We start from the raw sequence: 12,168 nt of genomic DNA on the forward strand, positions 1-12,168 counted from the left end.
ATTCCAATAGAGCAGAAATATCTGCTTATTCAGCTGGGTAATAACAACCCACAACACAGAAATCATATGAGAGACCTGGGGTCAGAATGGGAAAGTACTTGGGGATGAATCCTGAGAACCCAGTAGCCCAAGAGCTCTTGAAAGTTCATTTTGTGATTAAAGCTTGGCCAGATAAACAGAAAAAGCTCCAGAAGCATCCAGAGGATGGAGTGAACAGTGTAGGTAGTATGAAGATGTATGCCAGGAGGGGAGATGAGAAGGAAAAGTACAGAGTGAAACAAACGGTATTCACAGTGCACTGGGTAGTGAGGCAGAGGGCTGGAGATAGAGGGACTTTCAGGAGGAGTTGGGCCCAGGATGGAAATGAGAGGAAGAGAGACGAAGAAATGGCAAGCAAGGAAAGCTACCTGTGTTGTAACCTAAATCCTAGCAGGAACAGGCTTTGAGAACATGTTTTAAGTGTAGCCAGGCCAGCCACTTCAAATAGGAGTATCTGGAGTGAAAGAAGGAGGAGAGATTGCTGTTACAAATTCCAAATAGGGAAATCGGGGCTTCTTAGAAGGCTAGTCCCACTGAGAGCCCCTGATAAATGAAAAAGTGTACCTCAGGGGTTGAGATAAGGATATGGGGATCACTTTACAATTATCGTTGCAGGCAAAACAAACTTAGCATAGGAAGATTAGTAAAATTTATTACCTATTGCTTGATGGGCTGGGGCAGTGAGAAACTCTTCCACCTCTTCCCTGCCCTGAGTGGCATGGGGGGCTGGGAGTTGGGGCTGCCGTCAGTCCGTGGTGCTTTGTTTCCACTGCTCCTTCATGGTCACTCTCTCCTCTGCTCTGGTGTGGGGTCCCTCCTGCGGGGTGCTGACCTTCCTGAGCTGGTCCTGTGTGGGTTTCTCCACAGGCAGCGGCTCTTTGACTTGCATCAAAACAGTATCATCAATACACTCCAGAAATCTGGATTGCTAGCACCAAACCATATTGCCCTTTACACAGACATCCGGTGGTTAGAGTTCCCCTGAGTGCAGGGGACAGCAATCATGAGGCTTCCTCCAGTTACAGAAAGACTTTGTGGACTTCACCTTCTTGGTCCGGAAGCCTCTGGTAGATACCTACTATGACATCACCTGTTTTAGTGTGCCCTTTGATCCTTACCAATCATCTTTTGAATGGCAAAGATCTCTGCATTCTTCCTGAGATATCAAGTCAAGTTGGTAGCAGGGTGCCTCCTTCCCTCCAAAAGCTACATTTTCAGAAATACAGAATACTTCAGCAAATGTGAAATGGCATCTGCAGATGTACAAATACTTATATTCAGTCCACATAAGATGTTTCTTCACTAGTACAGTGAATTCCATCCAGATCTAATAAACACCTATTCACATTTCACTGGTTTGTTACACTTTTAAAAGTTATTCATGCAAACCTTCCCTCCACACCCCCCAAGGATTATCTGGGTAAATTCAGCCAAGCAAAAGCTGGATGAGTATGTGGAAAGCAAGGCATACCCATAGAGTTAATTCATCTTACCTTTCCTAGGTAGGTATTATATATTGAAATTCGCTAGAATGATGTCATATACCTATATTTTTTTCTGGCTTGAGTGGGAACCGTTTCACTACTTTATAGTGTTTACAACTTGAAAAAGATAAACTAGATTAATTGGATCCCATTTTAATATTATAGAGTCAAGAATTCAGAAAATCCCAAATAAAGTCACCTGTGGAATCTGAAATTGTTCCTAATGTATCTGTGTTATAAAATGGTTGTGCATGAAGATAATATGTAAAATTGGCCATACCGCCTCAGATGCTGTTAGTGCTTACAAGAATAATTATAGAAATATCATTATTAATACATCATCTGGTAAAGAATGTTGGAAAGAGCAGAGGATAAAACCTATAGGATAGAAAGATTTTTGTTCTTTTTTAAAATGTTTTGAGATAAGAAAATGGAAACAAGTATTTTTTTTATCTGCTAATTTGTGCAATGCTGATACATGGACACTAGAGGACACAGGAAGCTAAAAGATTATACAGAGCATAGAAAAATAAATACAAGGTTCACATAATGCCATAATGTACATACCTTATTCGTAGTCCACACTTTAAAATACATTGAATAAGTCAGAAGGTTAGAGCCACATGACACTGCACTTTTAGAGAAAAGCGCATTCAGAGACAGTATGCTTCACAGGACTGCGTCACAGCAAATGAATCACTGCGGCTGTTGCTGTTAAAGTTCAGAAAGGTAATGGGTGAATGTAGTTCAGATAATTCAGAAGTTGTATCACCAAAATAAGTCCCTAAAGGTGGGAGAGTGAAGAGGGAAATCATAACTACATAATTTTCCTGTACAAGTCAGTAAATAGAGGAAACACAGACTATGGTTGCTCTTTCATGTGGCATAAAAGCTCACTACTGCTAAAGAGACTATGTTGCTGTCTTCAAATTCTTTGCCTTGTTTCCATCCCTGCATTTGCACTGGCACTGGCACTGGTCTGTACAGCTTTGTTGGGAACTAGTTCCCAGCCCTGCCCAGTCTAAAAATAATCCTCCAAAAAAAAGCAGTCTGTTTAGATGATGATGATGATGATGATTACTATTACTATTATTGTTTATTTCTTTATGTAAGTATGTATATATGTATTCATGGACAATGCTAGTCAAGTATGAAATACATAGAAATTTCAGGGCTTTGAATTTTAGTTCTGTCTGTCTGTACATAAAGTGCTCTAACCCTTATGCAAAAAAAATAATCTCCCTCTTTCTTTCTCTGTATCTGCCCCACAATGCTAGATGAACAATGCTTCAGCTTCAGTAAAAGCAATGAGTGCTCTCACTCGCAATGCCTAGGATGCTGTCTTGAGATTTGTGGGCTCAAGCTCCTTGAGGAGAACAAACCTGAAAACTTGTTTTTCATCCCTTTGTAATGGATGTTTTTATGGAGGGGTATCCAGTTATTAGACCACTATAGAAGATAAAGATCTGGATTCGCTGTCAGTATTACATCAAACAAAGTTAGTCATAGGAGCAGTAATAGTCATACTCATAGACCAAAAGTGACTAATTTTTCTGGGATTCTCGTGGGGTCTTGGAGATAGGTCTGGATACATCCTGTAGTGCTCAGTTTGAACTTGAATTTTCATAGAAACAGAGGTACAAGCTAGATGCTGGGTACTAATGAAGCAGGAGTGTGGTGACTGAAGTTAGGCTCTCCCCAGAATTCTGGATGAGGTAAGGAGGCACAAATGACAAATGTGCCTACATGACTAAGCGATCCTAGAAAACCAGTGGTGTGAATTCCATGTGGTTATATTGATTTCATATTCTGAAAACAAATAAACAAAAACTATTTTGTTTCCACTTATCACCATACTACTCAGCTCCTGAGGGAACAGAATATGCAATTCCAATAGGACATTTCTAATTAGTGTTTGGTACTTATCCAAAGCTAATTTAAGTCAGCATCAGTTCCGTGAATGTCATGACTGTGTTCTGAATGGGAAGCTATTGTAACCCTGTAGCTAAAGCTACTCCAGTACTAAAGTCTTGGGGAACAGGTCCAGATATTTTAAATACTAGTTAAGACTAGAACAGCTGTGATAATTTAAGGTATGACCTCCAAGAATTTGAACATCGAAGTTCAAAAGAACAAAACAGATCAAAAATATAATTTCTCTAGAATGAAAAGCTTTTTGTAATGTAAAAGTGAAACCACTTCTTAATAGAAGAATACTAACTGTTAAAACTCTATCGTCCATTAACAAACAAAATAGGAACACCTAGAATGAAAATATAAATGAAAAAAAGTTATCAATACCTATTTTTTTGTAGTGAGTCAGTCTCTAGCTCTTTGAATAATCACTAACCAAACTCCTGTTCTCCATTCTTGCAAAATATTTAGAATTTCAAAAAGAGTACAGTAAATAATATTCTTTTTGCTTTAACAGAGGTAGTGGCATTAACGTATGATCCCAGCTCTCTAATGATATTTCAGAATGAAAGGTGACCCTTCTTTCTTTAAAGAACATTCTTAAGCCTCAATTATGCTAAATACACATGCAGACAGTCCTGCACCATGCTTTGATCATAGAAGTTATGGAATTTATCCCTTGTGACAATAAGATGATTAAAATGATCTGTACATTTAATATTTTGTTAATATATTTATATATATATATAAATCTTCCCAACTAGATTCCCATCATGTGTTTTCCCTTGGAAGTAATACATGTTTATATTTTCCCAATCCAAACTTTTTTTTTTTAACTTATATTTTTTAATATTGTCCTATATAAGGAGTTTTTGAAGACAAAGAATAAATGTTTTATTACACATCAACTGTATAAAGTGTTTCGACATCTTTAAAAGACACAGAAAAAAATATCCTGTAAATTACTAGAATTTGGCGCTCATTAAATGATCTTTTCAAATATTTCTATCTGTAAGTAAAAATCATTTTTCACGTATATTGACAGTTTCAAAATCTTGAACTATTGGAAAATAACTGTAAAATTAGCTTATGGTAAGTGTTGCCTTTATGTTAACACATTTTACACCTTGACTTTATTTTGATTGAGTCTTTTCATAGTCCTAGAGTGGTGCTAATTCTTAAGGTTTGTCAAATATGAAGTGATACTTGATTTATTTCTTAAAGTTCTAGATTCTCATGTGAGAACTTTGGCTTTCATTAAAGGTTCACTTATACTCATCCAATTAAAAAAAAAATAAAATACAGCAAGACATACAGGCTTAAAAAAGTCTGAATGTGGGAGGGAGGCACAGACTTTTTTTTTTTTAAAAAAAAAAGCTTGTAAAGATTGATCAAATCACATATTTCGTGGGCACTGGGTCTGGGTGGAGTTGGTAATACTACATATCTTGGGGTCTGGTCTAGCTATTTTGAATTTGTGTTAGTTATGGTGCCTATCTGCATCCAAATGTTTTGCAGGCACAACTCATCTCATTATTACAACACTCAACAGGGCAGCTATTGAACTGCAAGTTCAAATCCAGTGAATGAAAATTAAAGCTGCAAGAAATCAACGGTTAATTATGCCCCTTTTTTTCTAAAAACTATGGTAGGATTATCATACAGATCATATAATTCTACCCAAATTCAGTGCCATTCCCATGTGGCCAGTAATCATGAAGTGTAGGGGAACTTAAAGGTCCTCTCAGGGAAAGGGCAAAGGTCATGACAACTTTGGAGGAAAAGACTTCTAAAACTAGACATTTATGAGGCCCATGTGAAGTTCAGGGATCATCAGACAATCCCCACCTCTCCCCTCTTTGTTGGCTATAAGATAAAGAATACAATAATGTCCCATATGTCTGGGTGACACAACCCTTAACCTCTCCACTGTATGAAATAAATGCAGATGGTTTACTCTTTTCAAGATGTAGTCCAACCTCGATCTGTGTCTGTAGTTCCACACTTTCCCAATCCAGGGGAAGCTAAAGGTTTACTACCTTACTATGTGTCCTAATTTAATATGGATTGAAAATGTCAACCTAACGTGTTAAAGCCTAGTACAGCATGTGATTCTTAGATACTATATTACTTGCTAACACCATGAATTGACAGTGAGCGTATGATTTTGAACAATATTATTCTAGTTTGCATGTGGCTAGCAACATATATATTTTTGAATTGCTATGTAGAAACTAATTGTAATTCTTGAAAGTCTGCTGCAGTTTGACAAAACACTGTTTTATTTAATAGCTATAGTTTTTGGAAACAAAATACTGCTGCAGAATGTAAATGAAGCATTTCCCACTGCCTCTTCAGTCTGAACCAGGATACAGTGCTGAATTATTGGATGAACATGACTGCTACACCCTTCATTATTTTCTTCTCCAGTATTCCTGGGCTGCTTCCTGTTCCCATATCACACCTGCCACACTCCTATTTATAAGTTATTCTATTCATCAATCACTAGCAGTGTGATGGAAATTTTAGGTTTTCTGTCTCATTTTGAACAATGTTTCATGTGCTTATGTGGATTAGATGCACTTTTAATGTTTCTGTGAACCCATGTTGCTTCCTTAGCTAATTCAGACACAGCTACCTATCTATCATTCCAAGAGGAAGGACTGAAGTAAAAACTCTTTTGGTAATATCCCCACATTCACTACAGACTAAAAGCAACAAGAAGTATAATTTAAATGTTGTTAGACTCAATCTTGCATGCATTTTGCTACTCTCTGTAAAGCTCCAGTTGAAGCTTTTCCCATGCTTAGACATTCTGACCATTTCTTTTCTGTATCATGCCTTACTTATGTTTCTAATCAAGGGTTTGTTTATGTAGCAGTCCTTCCTGTAAGAGTCTTCTCTTCTCAGTCATCTGTTTTATTTACAACAGCAGGAACCTGAAGACTTTGAAAGTTTTCAAGCCTTCCTCTGGCAAATCTGGTTGAGAACATCCAACAGATGCAAAAAATATGGGGAAGGAATGAGAGATGGACACTCAGACAAGGCATATTTGCAAATCCCTGCAGGCAAATTTGTAGCCATGTGCACTTACACAGACATACCATTACAGCACGGCTATGCAATCAGGTCTCTCTCTCTCTTTTTTTTTTTCTTTCTTTTTTTCTGAGAAATGCAGCTGAAGTGTTAGACTGTCAGCACGCTTCCTAAATCTGTTGCCCTATAGCTCTGAATGACATGATCTCCACACTGGAGTAGGACTGTATGTAAATAGCTCAAAATACTAACAATATTTCCCTTTACTAGAAAGCAAAGCATTCTTTCTCATTACCTAGGAAAGACAGCTGTGGGCACTAATAATTTTCAAACCCTCAATGTAGCTCTAGCACATTCAGTTGTCTGTGGGAATTCACTCTAGCTATGGGTCTGACCCATATGTTAGAAAGTACTTATGTTTTAGAGAAAATAAACAAGTAACAAAGACAGTAAAATATTTCTAAATGTAAATAGCACAGTCACTGGTATGCGCTTTCCAAAGTGCTGTGTCATGCCACTGCTAAAATCATAGATTTCTTAGTGATTCTTGCTTAAGCACCAGCTCACATCCTCCAGGAGGTAATTTTTTTTTTTCCATATACAGACTTATTATGCTTTGAAAAGGTAATAAGTACAAATGAAAAATCTAAGAGTAAACACATTTACAAGGTTGGTAAACCTCTGTGAACACAAAGGGAAAAAGGTCCGCTGAAATATTTCTGCACATGTACTCATAGCTTTTTCAATTTCCTCCATCTGAAAGACAAAATTATTGTAAGCACATCATGAATATATCTTTCAAATTATACTGTAATTGGCTTGTTTGCGTAGCACACATTTCATTGTGTTATGTCTGGCTGTAAAAGCTGAGGAGGAATTCTTCAAGAGAAAGGCCTGGTTCTTCTTTACCTCATACCAATTCACATGGGCCAAACTCCACCATGTTTTGTGGTGATCAAGAATACAGACTGAATTACAATGCTTTGCCCAGCTTTTTCGGAGAAGAGAGGAATGTGTAAAGAATTGAAGATGTGTGTTTCTTTTGCTGTCTTCATATCAATATACAAATATTTGTTCATCTGTCAAAATGTGTTGAGAACTGGTTTGGATTGTATTTTGTATTGATAGAATGTTTAACATACTGAATGTGCTATGTATAGATAAGATAAACTATTGTGAAGTTTATTAGAAATATAGAAAGAAAGGAAAGGTTTAGGCTAAAAAGGGACTTGAGACCACCATTATTTGGATCTTGATTTAGATGTAAAGCATTGAAATCAGTTTGGGAGGGTTATACTTAGAGCAATAGACAAAGACTCAGAAATCCTTTATTAATTTTTCTTTTCTGCCACTGATATATTTTGTCATTGTAGGCAAATCTTCTAATTTCTTATTTTTACAAATCCCCCTTTGTAAAATGGAATAAGAATACTTTCTTTTTGTCTTCATTTGTGTGACTTAATCTGTTTTGAATTTTATGTTATAGGGCATGTTTTTTAACTAGATGTTTGTTTAGTGGTTTTTGTTGAGAGTCACTGGGTGCTCTCTAATAAATAGTTCTACTGTTACTATTAAGGTTACTTGAGTCTGGTCCTTGAAGTGTAAAAGTCAAAATTCACATGCTAGGATCATAATAAACTCATTTATAAAATTCAAGTGAAGCTGCTTAAAATCCAGCCATCAGCAGGCTATGTCTGCTCCTATTAGCAACAATCAGCGCTTTTGCTCTCAATCAGTGAGAAAGGTGTTCAGCTCTTTTGTTGAAACTGGTTAAATCCAGACAAGGGCCAGACAGCTTCATCCACAGATTTGCACAAAGCTTATACCATCAATAGTAAATCCAGTCCAAAAAGACACAAGTCTGGATAGCTTTTCTGTTTATATTACCAAGGTATTTTTAACAATTGCATTTTAGTATTGTATTGTCAGGGGAAATGTCTGTAGACATTTTCATTAGTGCCTGGCACAGAAAAACAAGGAATTTATGAAACTAAAAAAGAAATTTCTTTTAAAATATGTACTGACAGTGGAGTAAATTTTTAGATTAATTTGTGCTCCCTGGTAGGAATCTCTACTATTGTAAACTGTTTGCTTTGTTATGCAGAAGTGCCTTTAAAGAACGTTTTGTCATTAAGAGATATTGATAGTAATATTCCCATGCTGACAGAGGATTCTGATGGATGTGATCATTTGAATGTTAAACTAACTTACTTGTGGTGGGTGGAATACAGATTGGTTGTTATTGAACTTAGCCCTCAAACAATAACCAAGAAGAAAGCCCAAATCAACAAGGCATATTTGTATAGTCTGTAATTCAAAAAAGTTACCCTACAATATATCAAATGATGCATGATCACTTAGTCTTGTTATGAATGCTGACATCCGATACGGGCAAGAGAGAGGGAGTTTCAAGGTTAAATCCGAATCCTTACATTTTCATAGTTTAAGTCAGACTTGTGATGTTATGTTTCATAGAAATTATGAATATTCTTGACAAGTTAACCTCAAAGGCTGGAGAACTAGGTCAGCTAAATTGTCCAAAGTACAAATTTTTAAGATCTTTGCAGCTAATTAGGATTACAGATTTTTTCTAAACAACTCCTGAGTCATGAGAACTCTTTTGGGGGTATAAAATACTGAAAAACTGGGAAGCACCTTCTTTTATGTATCAACTGACCATGTTAGGATAACTCCGTTCATAATGGCCAGAGCTGGTTCAAATCAGAAAAGCTTTCACCCCATCTTTCAAGTTTGCTAGATTTTTTTTTCTTAATTCTTAAACAGGTTATTATTTTTCCTCCACAGCTAGAAAACACATGATCTCAGAACAACCCTCACACCAGCAGTTACTTTTCTGTCTTCCTCCCATTCTCTTGTTTCATGAAGGAAATGGAAGCCAGCAGCTCAGCCCTGATAGTTAAGAGGTAGAAATCACCAACCCTTTTTCTTGCTTTCTACTTATCTGATCCAAGGTAGAAGCAAAACAAACACTCAGAATGTAACTAGCAGACATAGGAACTATAATCCCATTGAAATTTTATTGTTAGAACCTGCTTAATCTCAGGTGAAAGTCTTGCATATGTGATGGCACGCTATAAACTTACATACTCTTTCCCTTCCTTACTCACTTGATTGTGCAACAGCAGGACAAATATTTCCCAAATCAAAGATGAGTTAGTGTTTTATCTCCAAGCTCAGCAGTTTCAGGTTTTTACTATAGTTCATGACATGACTGTTTTTTGTCGTTGTTCTTGTTGTTGTTGTTTCTGTGTTTGTTTGTTTATTTTGTTTTTTTTTTTTGTTTGTTTTTAAATTCTACTCTTTAAGAAATAGAGACATCAGGTTTTTTTTTTATTTTTACACCTTGTAAATTTCTTTTGGTCTTTTGACATTTAAATGCACCTAAGTATGCTGTTTCGTAGAATAGGTATATTTATGTAGTCCCAGAAGTTTTACTTCATGCAAAATGGGGGGAAATACCTATGAATATTTTATGAAATAAAGCTTCTATATTTAAGAAAAGTCATCAGTCAGCAGCTAATTCAACAGGATGGTTTATTGAGTTGTGGTGGAAGATCAGCTCAGCTAAGCACTCAATATTCATCTACTAAGACCAACCCTGCAGACAAATTGTAAATAGACATTATAAGAAAAGTTTCCCTGCACTCCTTGCTGGCCGTGAACTGTTGTTCAGAGAGTGTAGATGATTTCTGTACGATCACATGCAGACACTCAGGCTGTGGGTGCACATTATGCAAGAGTTTCTGCAGCTGGCAGAGCACAGCAAGCAATGTGGCAGCAAGAACAAGCAAGTTTGAACAGAGGTTGAAGAAGCAAAAGAGATTTAGGCTATCACTACTAATAGATTGCTCCCCAATGTACACCTTAACAGTAGTGAAAGGAATTGGAACCTAAATCTAATGATTTTGAATCTATTCTTAATCTACTTGGCCATGACTGTAGTCCAGTACTATACATGAGAGGATGTGTTTGTAACATCAGAGAAAATTGCCTATGACACAAAAATAAGGTGCTGGATTGTTTCATGCCATTAATGAAAAGAAGGTTTTATGTGGTTTCTAATGAGTTTTAACCTGCTCAAATAACATCATATAATAGTTTAACATATCTTGTAATTGTCTTCAATAATTATAAACTAGCCTTAAGGGCAGCTGACTAACAGCACCTCCTAACGAATTTCTTGCATCAGCAGTTATAGAAACAAATTCAAACCCTATGATGAGAAGGTCATGTCCACTGGAATAGACGAGGCCAAACTCAAACAAGGCTTCATGCTTAACAAACAAATGTTTATGTGTTTACTCCCTTGCTTCAAGTCATCTTCCTAAACAGGAAACTGTCTTTCTTTTAAGTAATGTAGAGAGATAAATTTCCTGCTCAATTCTTTTTCACGTGATAGACATGCCACAGTGCTTTGGGATTCTTTCCCTTTAAATTCATCATGCCGGAGGGTAGGAAGGCCCTGAAGAGGGACTTGGACAGGTTGGATCGATGGGCAGAGGCCAATAGGATGAGGTTCAACACGGCTAAATGCCGGGTCCTGCACTTTGGTCACAACAACCCCATGCAACGCTACAGGCTTGCGGGAGAGTGGCTTGAAAGCTGTACAGAGGAAAGGGATCAGGGGGTATTGGTCGATGCTCACCTGAACATGAGCCAGAAGAGTGCCCAGGTGGCCAAGAAGGCCAACAGCATCCCAGCTTGTATCAGGAATAGTGTAGCCAGTAGGACCAGGGAGGTGATTGTCCCCTAGTATTCTGCTCTGGTGAGGCTGCACCTTGAGTACTGTGTTCGGTTTTGGGCCCCTCGCTACAAGAAGGACATCAAGGCCCAGGAACGTGTCCAGAGAACCTGGTGAAGGGCTTGGAACACAAGTCCTATAAGGAGTGGTTGAGGGAACTGGGATTGTTTAGTCTGGAGAAGAGGAGGCTCAGGGGAGACCTTATTGCTCTCTCCAACTACCTGAAAGGAAGTTGTGGGGAGCTGGGGTTCGGCCTCTTCTCACGGATAATTAGTGATAGGACTAGAGGGAATGGCTTCAAGTTGAACCGGGGGAGGTTCAGGTTGGAAACTGGGAGAAATTTCTTCTCAGAAAGAGTAGTCAGGCATTGGGACGGGTTGCTCAGGGAGGTGGTGGAGTCACCATCCCTGGGGCTGTTTAAGGAAAGGTTGGACATGGTTCTTAGGGACATGGTTTAGTAGGTCACATTGGTGGTAGGGGGATGGTTGGACCAAATGATCTTGGAGGTCTTTTCCAACCTTAATGATTCTATGATTAATAATTTTAAAATTTTCTAAAAATTACTTTGAAATTAATATACGCTATACTTGTCCTGTGCATTAAGAAAAGATTTGTTTTCCACTATCTTTTGTTGAACCTTAGCATATGACTTAGCCTGTGATGCAGTGAGGGCTTTGGATGCTGACATTTTGAAATGACTGACAAAAGTATTGGCCACCAATAAATAAGAATATTTTCCCAGGAACTGCTTAGCTATGAAAACAACAATTTTCTGTTGTTTCTGGATATCTCCTGAAAATTTTCAAATCCCAAGCATCTCTGAAATCTGGTATAGTAAACTGCATTTCCCTCAATGAGTTCAAGAGAGTCTAAAATAAACCCCATGTGTTTATAAAAATTTGAAATCAGGTATGCAAGGACAATGATGTCTTC

The sequence above is a fragment of the Anser anser genome (assembly GCF_964211835.1).
Source record: "Anser anser genome assembly, chromosome: 1".
Taxonomy (NCBI): Eukaryota; Metazoa; Chordata; class Aves; order Anseriformes; family Anatidae; genus Anser; species Anser anser.